At 27.4% G+C, this 17,725-nt stretch overlaps 1 pseudogene; it reads right to left on the bottom strand.

The window, feature by feature from the left end:
- Window positions 1-4,931: 4,931 nt before the first annotated feature.
- On the bottom strand, window positions 4,932-7,124 carry LOC132925171 (uncharacterized; annotated as a pseudogene).
- Window positions 7,125-17,725: the final 10,601 nt, after the last annotated feature.

Genomic DNA, 17,725 nt, shown 5'->3' with positions numbered 1-17,725 from the left:
ATTTTACGTTCATAAAAATGATTATAACCATATTAATTTCTCAAATTAGAGTGAAATGACCTATTATAAAATTTAAAGTTTAGAACATTATCTAGGGAATCTCATAGGTGTTTTATTATAATTTTATTTCAAACGCTTATGAGATGCCCTAGATAATGTTCTTAACTTTAAATTCTGTAATAGGTCATTTCACTTTAATTTGAGAAATTGATATGGTTATAGTCATTTTTGTGAATGTAAAATTTGCTATGTTGCGCGTGGGTTAGAGAGAGAACAAATACTACGCTGGCATCCTCTTAATGTATAGTTAATATTGGAAATATCAAGACTAACTTTCAATTTTTAATAAATTAAATTATTCGCATTATTTTTAAGATAAGTTTATGGGCTTCTAAATATGCTTGAATCTAGGCTAAAGTTTTTTTAATTTTAGCTTCATCAAAAATTGCTGCAACTTAAAATCAAATTAAATGTTGCATATAATTTAAGTTAAAAAAATAAAAATTAAATTATTCATTAGTAAGTAATTATAAATTGTTGGCCATATTTGTATGCTATTATATTTTAGATAGTTTGAAAGTTAATCTTCAAAACTTATATTCAATTCTAGTTCTCATTTTGTAATTGTTTTTGAAACATTTCTTATGTTATGAGACATCTAAATATGCATGAATCCTTGTTATAGAAAAAAAAAAAAAATTAAGAAATTATGCGTTGACATTAAATTGCATTGTTATACTTAAGTTAAAATAGTTAAATAATATCTATAACTATTAAAAACAAAATAAGTTTTTGGTTTTAAATAATAGTTCCTATTAGTTAATAATACGTTTTGGTAATTATTAATTTTTGTTCAACCTTTATAAGCCTGTATATTATATTCCTATATTTATATAAATATTTGTATTGTATCTACCATTCAATTTTGTTGAAATTGAACTTCAACTGTTCATAAAAACCACCGAGAGTTAGCAACTATTTATTCAAATGGTTTTACTTAAAATATAATACAAATTGATTAATGCATAATCATAGTTAAATGAATCTAAAAAAAAAAAAATTAAATAATCATGGTTTAACATGCATTGTTGTAACTATTGTCGAGTACACAAAAAATGAGCGCAGACCATCATGCGCCATACTTATTATTAAGTTGGATCATTCAGGATTAAATTTTTACCATTGAATTTATTAAAAATATATTTGCTTTACCATTTTTATATGATTATACAATTTTTTATATTACTTAGCTCAACGGTATAATACCACTTATTTACTCGTAGCTATAACTATACAATATAGGAAATTTATTCATATGCAAATAGCAGCTATAATAATATCTACACAAGCCTACTTTTAGGTACTCAATGAATAAATAAATTAAGTTAACTAACAAAAATTGACGCTGCCAAATGTTTATTATTCATAGGGCCCAGTGCCGGCGAAAGCTATGGGCGAACTAGTTTTAATATTAATTATAATTATATATAACTATAATATAAATTATATATATACATATATGTATCAAATTTTAAATAATATTTTATTTTTATATGTAATTTTTATAAGTTATAACCTTATTACAATGTTAGATGATCAGCTAATAAAGTAATATAAGTTATAATACAAAATACATATCTACTAATTTTATTTAAACTTACTAAAAAACTTCAAACTAGGGGGTTGAAAGGGCCAAAATATGATTTTGCCTAGGCCTAGGGCGCCAATACTTCAAGTGCCGGCCCATGGCATAGGCAGCAGTTTAATCTTTAACTATCTCAACACTATCGATAAACATTCAATATTATGATTAGATACAAATGAAATTAAATATCAATTATAATAACCAGTTCTACAAAATATTCATTATTAAAAATTATATACCATCAATATTACCGAAATATTGAACAATGTATTATGCAGTTTTATTAGGTTACCCGTATTTAAAACAACATTTGATTTCCAATCTATAAAATTAAACAAATAAAAATCCAGATTGAAAATTAGGATTTCTACAAACTGCAGATATATCAGGACCGACCCCGAAATTAGTTACTTGTTTTCGATTACAAATTAATGGACCTCCGCTGTCGCCAAGACAAATGTTTCGAATACTTGGTTTTGAACACAGAGTTTTATTCCATACATTATCTCTATTTAAAAATAAAAACTACCTATGGACAATTTATCATAAATTGATTACCTGTATAATTATACCAGTATAATTCGTGTTCTGACAAGTTGTTCTCCGAAGACTTTCTGTGCTCTGTCACCGTATAATACAGTTACGTTTGTCATAATATATTATCCCAAATTTTCCGTATTTGAAGAATTTTCAATCACACCATATCCAATAGCTTGTCGAGTTACTAAGTTTATTAGGATGACCAGATAAATCTATAAAATGATTAACATCCTTGAATGGATATTCTAACTAAATTCCAAAAAGAATTAGTACCTATATATTATTATTGAATTTTTATAAATCATATAAAAATTAATATATATTATGCATTAAAAAATAAAGCTAGTCATGTTGTTACTAATACATAATATGGCAAAAGTAATTATTGTATTATTAACTAAGTTAATGGTGAGTTACAGTGGCGAAGACCATACAGCCCCCCCCCCACAAGTTAGGCTTACTAGAGAATTTTAAGTGTTTGAGAAGTACATTGGCCTTAATCCACCAACTTTAAAGAATCTGTAGGCTTTGTAAAAACTCCAAAATAGTCAAGAGAAATTTGTCCTTTTTTGCACCTGATTTATCAATATAAACTACTGCAGAGTTAATGATTTATATAAAATGTTTCAAACATTATGTAAACAACAGCACTGTCAGCACTTACTTTTTTTTCAGCATATATATTATAACTGGGACTTAATAATATTTCTAAATTTATGTGTAGTAGGTACTAACCCTCAATAGTAAATATACTAATAATATTATCATCTAAGAATTAATTTGTTTTGAATAGGTAATTCATATTGATATATGTTCAACGTATCGCTCAGATGTCGTATTTTGATTAGTGTAACGGTACACCTAAAACAATCATAAGAGAAAAGCGAAGCTTTAATACTCTTAGAAGTAGATACAAAAGAAGCATATATTTTATTGTATTGAAATAATTGAAGTATTCTTTACTGTTATATTATTTTTATCGATATTGTTTGTGCAATGTGCAGCAGTTCACGCACGTTTATTTTTTAGGTTTTATTATACCTAATCATAGTTTTAAAAAAAACAAAAGTACGAAGAAATTATGTGAACATTGTTTTAAATGGGTGTGTCCAGATAATTTGAAAATTTGAAATATATTTGCATTGGGTGTTGTGATCAAGAACAGAGTGAAAAATCAACTTAAAATAATTCAAATCAATAAAAATGTATTTTTCTTATGATTAAAAGATTTAAAATGTAAAAAGTTATAAAGTACTCTTGTTTTTTTGTAATTTTTAATATAGAGAGCTAAGATAAATGTAAAATACTTAAATATTAATATGTTTATACAGTAATATTATAAGAATTGAATTACATTGAATAGCATTACAATTTAAAAAAACAAATTTTAATAAATTATTATTTATTCTCATTTATGTTAACATTTAAGTAAAAAATAAAAATATACATTTTTTTTTCATCTCACTATATTTGTCAATATGTATTAAGTATATAACTATAATTTAAATTTTCAATAAAGACTTAGAACCTATTAAAACTTTTAAACTTTTACACTAGATAGACAGACGACAGACATAGTCAATAGTCATGACATAAGCTATACTATTAAGTATTAGGTAAGTATTAAACAACTTTTAAAGATAAAATTTGGTCCAATCATATTGTATTATACATTGCATATAATTAAATGACATATGCTAACATTAAAATAGAAATTGTTTGTAAATGTCAATTTTTGATGATTGCATACGATTGAATGACGATCTTAACGACATTTTGTAATAGAATCGATTGCGTGTTTATCACTCGATAACAAAACTACAGCCCAATGTCGTCTTAAACATCTCATTTCTGGTTTGTTTTGATATTTTATTAATATATCTATATAATCACGAAACAAAAATTGACATGTTATCCTTAAATATAATAGAATTATCTTTTTGTAAGGCATTAAAAATTCATGATTAATTAAACAAGTTTGTGCTCAGTAATAATAAGCTGCGCCAATTAAGTCTCTATACGTACTGTTCCCCAGTAGGTATTTTTTATATTGGAATATATACCTCGTCTTAAAAGAGAAATGAGAATAATCCCTTTTCGCACGTGGCTCTGACAGTAGCGAGCCCAAATTCCCCCCTCCTTCCTAGTCAACTTTTTCCGAAGACAACATTTACGACTAATATTCCTAATTATTAATATTATTATGTTTAATTTGGGGAGCGCCCAATAGTGAGAGGAATCGACGGGAGCTTAGGATGAAATTGACAACAATCTATCGACCGACTGATTATTCTCTTTTTTTTTTTGAGACGGGTTGTAAATTTGTATTATGGGATCTACGTACAACAATAGTCAAAGTCATATTTTAGAACAGTATTTGAGTACCTATAGCTACGTCATTTAAATTAATATAATTAATTTTATTTTTCCTTAAATGTATAGAAACTCATTAGAATCGATAATCTTCAGTCAATTTATTGTGATGTACATAAATTAATAAATTATAAAATATAAGCTTACTAACAACTAATGGCGCTGCGAGACTATTATGCATATTGCATAAGCGGCATTATAAGCTCTTACTATCTCAATACTATCAATTAACATTCATATTGATGGTTGAATATAAAAATAATCTTAAATTAATAATCAGTTCTACAACATATTTTTTATTAAAAACTGTACACCATCAATATTATTGAAATATTGAACAACTTATTATAAGGTTGTATTAGGTTTCCTGAATTTAAGACAATATCGGATATCCAATCTCTGTAAAAGTGAACAAATAAATATCCAGATATAGTGTTAGAGCTTCCACAAGTAATGTTGTCTCCTGGTATACTAGCGTACACAATGTCAGCTACTCCATATTGTTTTTTGTTACAAATCAATGGACCTCCGCTGTCGCCATGACAGACGTTTTGAATATTTGGTTTTGAACACAATAGTTTTTCCCATTCTAATCCGCTATTTTAAAATAAATCTTATGTACATTTTATCGTAAATAATTGACTTGTATTTAATACAGTTCGTCTGTTTTAAGATATGGATTACACTCTTTAAAACCGTATACTATAGTTATGTTTGTCCTATATCCCAAATTTTCCGTATTTGGAGAGTTTTCAGTCACTCCATATCCAATAGCTGTACAATTCAAGGTTGTTGCGTTACTAAATTCATCAGGATGACCAGATAGATCTATAAAATTACTGACATCTCTGAATGGATATTCTATCTAAATTTCAAAAAGAATATTTATATATAATATTTATGTGTGTTTTAAATATTCAAATATAATGATAAACCATAAATTAGTTAAAAAAAAACAGATTTCTATATACATAATATTATATAATATTTTATATTATACAATTTTCAGTCTAAAAGGCTTCCAGTATTGTATAAGATACTTTAAAAAGTATTCAAGTATAGATACAGATACAGTGAAAACTCTTTATAACGTATCTGAAGGGACTAAGTGATTTCTTTCGTTAAAGAGAGTTTTTGTAATAGAGAGGGACGAGAGGGTTTTTAAAAAAACAACATTTTTGTTAGAAATTACGTCGATAATAAAATTAATATATTGGATATAGATAATAACGTGATTATTACGATATTAAAAGTAGATAAAAAAGAATGTGATTGTTCTTAGAAATTTCGGCATTTTTGCCGATTACTTTTCTAATTTATAATACGATAACAGGTAAATTGTGTTATGATTTTATGAAACATAAAATATTTTTTCGATATTGAGAGTGACTATTATGCGTTATAGAGAATGAATTGACTAATGGGTTATAATGCAAATCAATCATTCTTATGTAATGTTTACGTTATATAGAGTTTTTCGTTGTAAAAGGTTTCGTTATAAAGAGTTTTTACTGTACTTATTTTTAAAAGTATTTAAAACACGTGCCTATTTGAATACTTAGAAAAAAGTATTCAAATAAAAATACAAATACTTTTAAAAAGTATTTAGGTATATATACTTTTAAATACTTTTTTTTTTAATGTGAAATATCAATTCGACTATTCGAGTAAAGGTATTCTTAATTTTATTAGGAAATGTACGGACTGTATACATTCAATTAAATGGATAGTTTAGGCCTTTAATAATATTATGATATACCAATACACAACAATGAACGATCTATAAATGAAAATGTTGACAATTTGTATTGTTTTGTTTAAATTTAAGCGTTCTTGTTCATAAAGCAAGATAAAAAAGTATTTGATTTTAAATAAAGATACTTTCAAAAAAATATTCGAATGCTAGGCCTAAGTACTTTTTTCTAATGTATTTAGAAAACGTATTTGAGTGATATTTAAAAAGTATTTGAATACTTTCAATTCTTTATGTATTAGCACCATTATACGAATCCACGAAATTCGTTGAATGATTCACTGTTTCATAGACTTTTCCAGATATGCCTTTACAAGTCAGGAATTAGAATGAACTGTCGTACCCAGTAACACCTCAAAAATTAAATCAAATTATAAATACAAATTGTTAGATAAACTATGAATAGTTCACATTATTCCCTAATTTTTAATTATTTGATGTAATGATTTTTTGTCTCTTTTTTCAACAATAAAAAATCTTTTCAAAACAACATAATCCAATTATTCACGGTCCACCTATTCTCCGGCCATAATTATTATGATCGAGGTCTTCATCTTCTTGTCTAGGTCTAAATGTAGTTTTTAAATCAGCAAGTCGAAAGTGTCCTTTATTATTTTCCCGTCAACCCCGCAATAAAAATTTGGCAATTTGAACAACCTAACCATGGCCTCTAAAAGCTTGCCTTTTGTTGAATCGACGTTCAGGGATATCTACAAAGGTTCATTCAGTCACAAATAATAATTTTGGATCTCCCCGTAAATTGTATAATTTGAATAAGCCAATCTCCGTAACCCATAAGTATACAATCTTCATTATTTCACTAATACTCAATCTACTGTATTAATGGCTATTTTAAACCACGTAAATACAAAGAATTATCATTATATACCGATTGGTAGTCTGGCAATCTTTTTTTTTTACATAGGAAAACCTCGTAATATTCATCGGTCATTTCTTTGGTACAGTTTTACTTCATTGCCTCATTTGTGACATTGTTTGTATAAGGTAGTAAGCAAGTAGCCCATAACTTTGCAAGTATTTAACTGTAGATTCTTAAGTTAAAAAACTTTTATAAAATTCTTTAACAAGCATTTTAAAAACTAGTTTTCAGTTCGAAATTTAAAAAAAGTTGCTTCACCACAAACGGCACTAAACTAACTATACTGTTGTTACATGATAATATATTATATATCATTATAAAAATTTAAGATAAAACATATAAATTGGTAGGTAATAAAACATAATGATGGGGGATTCTCAGCTATAGGTAGAACACAAACCATTGGTAAATCGCATATTGGGCGATAGCAGATTTATTGATTAGTTTAAAAAATTGTTCGCTGTATTTATAACGGCGACTACAATATTTATAGTTTTACGCGTAGAACTTACCTTCAGTATACTAATATCATCTCTGAATTTATCTGTATAGTATAATGGATGTTGATATATGTGTTCAACGTATCGCTTAAACTTCTTATCTGAATTGATAATGCGGTACACCTAAGACAATCACAAAAGAAAAACAGATCTATAGTAATCATAGTATAAAGCACAAAAAAATCATATCTTTTATTGCATCACAATAATTGAAGTATTCTTTACGATTATATTATCTGTATCGACGTTGTTTGTGCAATGTGCAGCAGTTAACACGAATAGTGGTGAAATCAATGAACCCGTGCATGCACCTTGTCCATCGGATAATGTAAATTCAATGTACACTAAGAATGGATATTCCTGAATGTCGAACAACTTCCCCTTAGCTACTAGATCATCATTTGTATTATTCGACTCTTTAGGTTCTATTGTCGCCGCGATATAACGAATCAACTGGAATACAATAAAGATTTTTTGCATGGTGTCTAAAATAATAATACTATTCACGTATTATTCAATCAAAATAACAACTATATAATTATAATAATAAATGTAGTCCAAACACAATCGCCTAAGTAACGGTCTGCAACCAGTTAAATACCAAATTAAAGCATATTAAAAGGTAGACGATTCTACTGTATAACTACTATAACTCATGTACGTACATTGTATATTATGTATACTTGAACACTTGTTATACTCAAAAAGTCAAAAACAATGTATTACAGGGTGGCTTTAAAAATAAAATAAAATTACGGACACTTTATTTACCCGACAAAATAGAATTATAAAAAAATGTTCAATTACGTTTTGATGCAGCTGATAATGATTTAATGACGTATTATCTCAGGTCCATTTCAATGGCCCCCCCACTTTCGAAATTTGAATTTCTGATGAAACCAAACGTTTGTGCATCGTTTGTGCAGAAATGTGCACCAAGTCCCATCGATTGTGCACAAAAACTTAAAGCGCTAGCCTAAAAACAATTTGGGGGGGGGCATTGAAACGGAACACCCCCTTTTTGAATTTTAAAATACTTTCCTTATTAAAAAAAATGTCGTTTAAGTAATAGGTTTAATATGATTTTAATATTGCCATGTAAATGCCTATAAGGAATGAAAGGAACATAATATATATTTAAAGGCTGTATTAAATGAATAATATAATATGTTTTGAATATTACTTTGTTTGTTAAGTAATATTAGTAAGACATATTCCTTAAAAAGATAATAAAACTTAATGTTTCTTTTATAATCTTTATAATCTTTTAATTATATGTATATCTGTTACAATATAATACATTATAATATAAACATAATAAAATATACAAACGATAATACAAATTAGATAACAAATTAATTCAAAAAATAAAATAAACTTTAAAAAAACTCTGACTTGTAAATATTATATATATATATATATACACACAATATCCTTAAATAGTATATTATTATCATTATAATTTATATAAAACAAATATAATATATATAATAAATCATAAAAACTTTAATACTGTTTAAATATTATTAATAAAAATAATTATTAATTATATAATAAAAATCTATGCTTATGCCTCAATGAATATCATATACAAAATTACTTAGAGTACAATATAATTTGCATATTGACTTTGGTATTTTCACTGACTGTCAACACTTTTTCTTTAATACCGTCATATATTTGCCACGAATCAATAGGATTTCTAAATGCGTGAGCATGATAATGACCAATGGCTGTATAGGATGTGATCAATTGTTGGCTGTCTGGCGTTGTTCCCAATCCTCTCAAATAATATTGAGATTGCAGTGTGGAAATGTATTTTGGAATATGATTAAGAAGGATACGTGTGTCAGTAAATTGGGCATCTGTTGTATTATTTAAATTAATCAAATTGAAAAATATATGTTCTCCGAGTACTACAGTGACTTCAATTAAACCAGTACACTTTTTGCAAAATGTAGAGTTGTATAGATAGTAGTTTTATTTCTTCATTTATTAGAAGATTAAGTTGTCTTTTAGTTGGCATCTTTTTTGTAACACAAATAGTTAATAAAGGTTTCTTCTCTGACCGTTCAAATTTGCATGAACTGCACTTTTCCTCTTTTTGTACACTTTCATAATTTTTTAATAACATATTTAACATGCTATCAATTGATTGATTAACAGACAAATATGTAATACCATTCAAGTCTTCAAGATTGGCTCTCCCGGATACAAATTACTTAGAATTTCAGCCCGTTTTTTGTATGTTTGAGCTGTTACGCCATCACGAAGCAAACAAATTATTAATTGCCACAATGTACTTTCCTCTTTTTTTTCTGTTACATATTTTGTGTACAATGCTATCGCAATAGGCTACTGCTAACATTTGTACTATAGAATCAAAAGAGCATGTGTTTGATAAAAAATAATTGCTATTATTACATTTTACGGATATAAATTTTGATTTCCTGCCATTTTGAATCAAACCTATAACTTTGGTTTTTGCACGAGAATCGATATTTCTCAGTAAGATTTCACGGTTAGGTGTCAAATAGATGTATTTTCTTTTTCTTGAACTTTTTTGGACGTTTCTTCAATTTTCTTCACTGATTCTTCATCTTCTAAATTTGGCACTGAATATATATTTTGTGTTACCCCTTTTGTCTTTTGTCTTTTAGATTGGTCAATGATATCATCTTCTGCATGATCAACAAGTAATACCACACTTATAGTTGACCTATCACACACAATTTGTTTTTTTACATTGTTCATTCCATTATGTATATTTTCCTCAGTAAGTTCTTTTGAGTTTTTTATTACACATAAAATATCTTCTGTAATTTTTTGAAATTCAAAATGTTTTTCTGTTGTTAGAGATAAATCATTATTTAATGATGTGTTACGAATAGGCCATTTTTCATTAGTAATTTGCGATTTTTCGTCAGTATAATAAGTTTGGTCGTTTTTAAATTTCTTTGAGATCATTTTTGCATTCACCAACTTCATAGTACCATTAATTGATTCAATATGCGTTTTTAAAAAATCGTCCACTCTCATTGGCACAGAATTAACATGCTTTAACACTCTATTTTTTAAGTCATTAAATTGGCTTTAGATTGCTGCACTTGATGGAGGGCTGTCTCCATATTTAAATGACTTACACATCATTTCAGACCAAAATGGTAAATAGGCACACAAGTTTAGTATCTCTGGTGTAATTTTTGGTAAGTAGTAGAGGTTCTCGTGATTTCCCATTTGAAATTCAACTTGTTCTTTACACTTCAATGCAATCTCTTTTACAGCTTCATAAAATGGACCTTTTTTTTGTGGTGAAGTGTATAATTTTCATTATAATTTGTATTTTGTTCTAAAGTTAATTCATCTTCTGACTCGGTGTCATCTGTTGATTCAATTTGCAAAGAGTTGACTGTCAAATATTGATCTACGACACCAGTTGCAATCCTTTTACGTAAAAATTCTATACCTTGTGCAGCATAAGTATATTAGCCATTGCTTAAAGTACCATCTGTTTTGCTATAAATTAGCCAAAATAAATGCTTAAGTATGTTTTGAACATCATACAATTCTTCACTTATTATAATTTGACCAATAGCTTGTACAATAAAATCTTTTATACGTATATATACTGTACGAAGTGGTGACCAATTTGTAACAAGCTTAATTACATGAGCGGCATCATTGCAAACACTTGTTATACTCAAAAAGTCAAAAACAATGTATTACAGGGTGGCTATAAAAATAAAATAAAATTACGGACACTTTATTTACCCGACAAAATAGAATTATAAAAAAATGTTCAATTACGTTTTGATGCAGCTGATAATGATTTAATGACAATACATACAACAAAATATGGTTTTTCATTATTGTAGTATAGTGATTTATATCTTAACATCTACCATGTTCTATAGAAAATACTGATTTACATACTATGTATTACACAAATTATTTATTTTCCAACTCTATCAGAATCTTTTAAAAAAGGAGTGATTTGGAGTGAAATGGAATTTAAATTACACCATAACGTAATTACGACTACGCCACTATGACTTCACTCAATGCATTTTTATTTTTTTTTAACTAGTAAATTAAGCAACATAAATTTCGCCCAGTAAAAATATTTTGTCACCTAGTTAAATTTATTTTTAAAGCCTGCATGGACACACAATTTTTAATAGAATAATTTTTATACAACGTATAAAAAAAAAATGATAATGAATTAATTATGCTAATATAAAAGTATACACTGCTATAGATGGTCATAAAACTCTCTACATAATGGGTATCATTCAAATAATTACTACGAAAAGTTCCGTTTTAACTGAAGAACCTTAAACAATTCATATGATTCATATCCTTTCAGAAAATTATTTTGTAGAATAATTTTCTATCAATTTATTGTAATATACATAAATTAAGCTTATTAACAACTAATAGCGTTGCGAGACTATTATGTATAAGCGGCATTATAAGCTCTTACTATCTCAATACTATCAGTTAACATTTATATTGGTGATTAAAATGAAACTAAACTTAAATTAATAATTTAAATAAATAATTAATAAATCAGTTCTACAAAATATTCTTTATTAAAAATTGTACATCATCAATATTATTGAAATATTGAACAACTTATTATGAATTTGTATTAGGTTTCCTGAATTTAAGAGAATATTGTATATCCAGTCTCTGTAAAAGTGAACAAATAAATATCCAGATTGAAGGTTAGGATTTCCACAATAAGTGTCTTCATCTTTTAGTACATTATATACGAAGCTTAATACTCCATATTGTCTTCCGTTACAAATCAATGGACCTCCGCTGTCGCCAGGACAGGGGCATTGAATATTTGGTTTTGAACACAATATTTTTTTCCATAGAGATTCGCTATTTTAAATAAAAATAATATACATTTTCATCATAAATAGTTGACCTGTATTTAGTACATTTTGTTTTCTATAATGTTAAACGAACACTCTCTATAACCGTATATTATACTTAAGTTTGTCATATATCCCAATCTTTCCGTATTTGGAGAGTTTTCAGTCACTCCATATCCAATAGCTGTACAATTCAAGCTTGTTGCGTTACTAAATTCATCAGGATGACCAGATAAATCTATAAAATGATTGATATTCTTGAATGGAAATTCTAACTAAATTTCAAAAAGAATATTAGTATATTAATGATTTTTTAATACTATTCGAATATAATTTGATGATAAACCATATGATAGTTCTAAAAACATATTTCTGAAACACATAACATTATATTCAAGAAAAGTTATGTTTATTGTAATTGACAATAATAATTAATAGGTATCTAGTGTGTTATTATCATTGATTTCCTATAAATCATGTAAAAATTAATAAGAGAATAGAGATAGGTTTAAGTACGTAAATATGTATAGCTAAAATGTATAAGTGATATTTTATTTTCTCTTTTTTGTATCATGGCATTATTTCTAATTTTTTATTCCACTATAAAAATATTTTTTTAACACAAAAACTATTACAATTATAGATCAATTGGGATAGGCCATAGGCACTATACCTTGCTCTTCGTCCAACAACGTTTAAGAATCTGCAAAACTTTATAAAAACACCAATTTGGTCAAAATAAGTTTGTAGCCTTTCTTTATTTCTCTTTTTTGCACCTGATTTATGAATTTAATTCATTGCAGAGGTATCATATTACATTAATTTATATGAAATATTCTATAAATAATTTGTAAATAAACTTACTTCACTCATTTCACATTAAATGTGAAACCTGATCTCTATTTTGTTTATTTAGCCATTTTATGTCTTTATGAAAATATACAACAGTACAATGCTCTACAGTCTATATAATATGTTATACAACAGTCGCGGTCGGCGACTTACGCGTTGTACTGCTGTTTGTAAATAACACAACAGTTAATTATTTCAGTCGGTTTAGGGGTTTCCTTTGTAAATTGTATTATCTACATTTTATATTAATTTTGTAATTTCCAAATAATTCACATTACTGCAGAAAAGTCAACAGCTAAGCTTATCAGTTATCATATCATCAAAACTCACAAAATACCGAGTACCTAATTGTTTCATCATTAAAAATGAATCCTTCAACAACAGATTTATTTTATTAAATTTAAAGTAGAATGTTTATTATTTTTAAATTAATATTTACCTAGGTACAGCATTCAATTTTTAATAAAATACGCATAGATTTTTAAAGTTAAATTATGAATTTGAACTACAATAATTTTTATATTTGAGTAAAAATTAAATAGAATATAGTATCTAATTGGTTTGGCCGTATTTTAGGTCTGGGCCCTAGTGCTATAGCCCTGGATGCTCTCCTCTCATTGGGTCAGAGTCAAGACTTGAACAGAATATTATTAAAACAAATAATTAATGAATAATATAATAATTTTAACAGCAAAATTATAATTTGGTTCATATAGGACTTATCGTTATCGATTAGTTTGACTTTTTTTCGGCAAATATATAACTAAAAGTTAATAATATTTCTAGTTTTATGTGTAGTACTTACCCTCAATATACTAATATCATCTGAGTTTTTATATGTATCGTATAATTCATGTTGATATATACGTTTAACATATCTCTCAGATTTCGTATTTGGATTAGTGTAGCGGTACACCTAAAACAATCAAAAGAGAAAAGCAAAGTTTTAATACTCTTAGTAGAAGATACAAAAGAAGCATATATTTTATTATATCACAATTGAAGTAGGTATTCTTTACCTTTATATTATTTTTATTGATGGTGTATGTGCAATGTGCAGCAGTTAACACGAATAGTGGTGAAATCAATGATCCCGTGCATATGCCCATACTTACATCGGATTTTCTAAATTTAATGTATACTAAGAATGGATATTGCTGAATATCGAACAATTTCCCACTGGATATTAGATTAATATTTTCATTACTTGACGTAACAGGTTTTATAGTTGCTGTTGTCGCCGCCATATTGTGAATCAACTGGAATAAAATAAAGATTTTTCGCATGGTGTCCAAAATAATAATCTTATTCACACATTATATTATTCAATTAAAATTAAAATCAAAATTACATATAATATGTATTGATTTCTAATTATATTCAAAACACAATCGCCTAAGTAACGGACTGCATCCAGTTGAATATCAAATTAAAGCATTTAATTACAAGGTAGACGATTCTATTGTAAAACTCATATAGGTACATGTACACTTGAACACTTGTGACATTCCAAAGTAATGTAATAATATAAAAATAAGAGAATTAAAGCTTATATACAAGTTATGTTAAAACCTGGATGATTCGCCACACTGCTGCAGAATATTAGATACCTACAAAAACTACAATTACCTTATTACCTTCTTCCATAATATGTTAGGTTTGCTCCCCGATACCATGCATTTGAGAATTTATCAATGACACTATGCAATAGAGTTATATGTAAAATATACATATATTTATGATATAATAATATGAGTATAGGTAGTGTACATGTTAATATGTTGTTTACCTGTATTGGGACTGTCTAGCATTAGGGATGACACAAAGTACGTACTTGAAATACGTAAATCAAAGTAAGTAAACTCATTGTTACTATTCGTTGAAAGACGACCAGTTGTTGTCTCACGAAGGATTCGGTGTTCAGAAAACGTTTTGTTGCTAAGATACGTATTGGTACGTATGTACTTACAGATCGGATGATACCATCACGCAATCCAAACAGTGTTAAGCGTCTTAGATAAATGTTTCTGTGTTTTTATGAGCTGTATTATTATTTGTGGGTATATACCTATTACAATTGTAATTTATCTACAAGTTGTAACATCACGGAAGTTTTGGCCGTTTTATTAAAATATTATTTTATTATTAAACTTGACAAACCCATTATATAATCTGTTGTCGTATACGCGCAAATTCAATATTATTATGACAAACAACATTGTTATGCAATACCTGACCCCCGACCCCCACACAAGCAATGTCCATCCCGTCGGTATCGCAGTCGACTGCACGTCGTCGCTGTTGCGCTCCGCTGCCGCGGCCGCCGGCACTTGCCGACAGGGCAACCTGTTTCCCACTATATTATGTACAATATATCTCAAAAGCTCGCGATATGACGACACCGAAGGACTCTCTCACCAAAACACTGTCATCAAATTTTCACCACCGGCCAAGCGGAGACGACGCAGTCGAATTACTTTTTCCACGACCGTTGACTTTGAAAGATGTTTTTCGAGTCACGTCGTTTTTTTTTTTTTTTACTACGATAAGTTCAACTTATAATAAACCTTGTATTAAATTTTAAAGATTTTTTGGATAGCCAAATTTTTTTTATTGGCATTTTAAGAAAAAAAACTTAAAAAAGTCAAAAATTTCAATTGTCTATAAGTAGCTTAAATTTTTTTTAAATATTTTGTAAATTTAATCGTAAATAGATAACGCTAATATAAACATTTGGTGAAAATTTCAAGTATTTAAAATGGTTCGTTTTTGAGTTACAGCAAAATCAAAAAATCAATTTTGTCAAAAAGTGGTTATGCGTAAAAATTCCCGTTTTTTCCGTAATTTTTTCAGGGTTTTTCCCGACATTTTTTACTTTTGATCCCCCAAAGTACCTACTAGATGAATTTTCCTCTTCAAAGAGGGGCTGAAGTCAAAAATTGAAGCATTATTACTACTCCAAAAAGTGATGACAGACACAAAAAAAAAAAAAACACACATCATTGTAAAATCAATACATTCATCACTCCGTTCAGAATCTAAAAAACTTAGTAAATATAGGCTGATATAATAGGCTTTACTTTGAATCGTGTTAAGTCTTCAATGATTTATAATTTAATTTAAATTTATTCCATACATTACACTGACCTTATAAATCATCAATAACGTATGGTTCACTCGAAACCTACAAACAGTGCTGTACTGTCGTCGAGTAATTATCGACTTTGCCGCTTTTTTATATAGATATTATGCGGGTTCTGTATTTATATCTAATTATATTTCTGTTTTATTAAAAAGGTACCACTTACATTGGTACTAGACTTTGACTATATATATATATATATATAAAATGAATATTAATAAATTATAAAATATGATGCTTACTATATTTTAGTTTTAGTGTGTGTTCCTCGGTTTATGGACAAGATGGTATCCGTAACATCTATATTATTATTTATTTATTATTTAATTATAAACAGTTTAATTATTATTTGTTTATTTAATTGATTATACAGAAAAAACAAACAGTATTATTTCTTATACTAAGGAGAAAATACACGTGTAAACTGTAAGGCAGTCTATAAGGATAAAAAATAATAGTAACATTCGCTAAATCCCAGCGAATGATCTACTGTTATCGTTTTCATTAAAATCAGTACAGTATAGTTTCATGAATTAGCTCTTGTCACAGGCGGAAAAAATAATCGATGTAAAAACAGGACAGATGGCACCACGGGTAATGGGTATTTCTATTACACCGGTCAGTTTTCCGAGAGCCAGAGTTGAATCAGTGGCAAGTATCCGTTGTTCGAAAAAATTATCTACAATATGTATGAATAATCTCATGTAAATCGTATCAATAGTTTTTGAAATTAACAATAGACTCTATTAAATCTTTTTTATTTAGAGATTTTAAATATCACGATTTTTATTATGTCACATTGTAATTCATTATTGGTTAAATTTTTATTGTATAATATAGTATTATCTAATTTATATATTATTAATCATTATGTATGCATTCGTAACCTTCTATAATAGCTGAATCTTTTAAATTGTATATTTTTTATAGACTATAGAAAATGTCCACTACATAATATGATGTAAGTTATTGAGTTGAAATATTGAATTGTACCTATAACTTACAAACATAAGAAAACTTAATTGAATACTTACTAAAAGTATAATATTCAATAATTGTTATTAAGGTATAATTCCACCGAGAGAACAATGCGAGGTTCAAATACTGAATTATTTTTAAATTAGTAAGATTTTATGTAAAAAAAAAAATAAAATAAA

This window comes from Rhopalosiphum padi, chromosome 3, assembly GCF_020882245.1.
Source record: "Rhopalosiphum padi isolate XX-2018 chromosome 3, ASM2088224v1, whole genome shotgun sequence".
NCBI classification, from domain to species: Eukaryota; Metazoa; Arthropoda; class Insecta; order Hemiptera; family Aphididae; genus Rhopalosiphum; species Rhopalosiphum padi.
The sequence above is the reverse complement of the archived record's forward strand: the minus strand, read 5'-3'. Positions and strand labels throughout refer to the sequence as shown.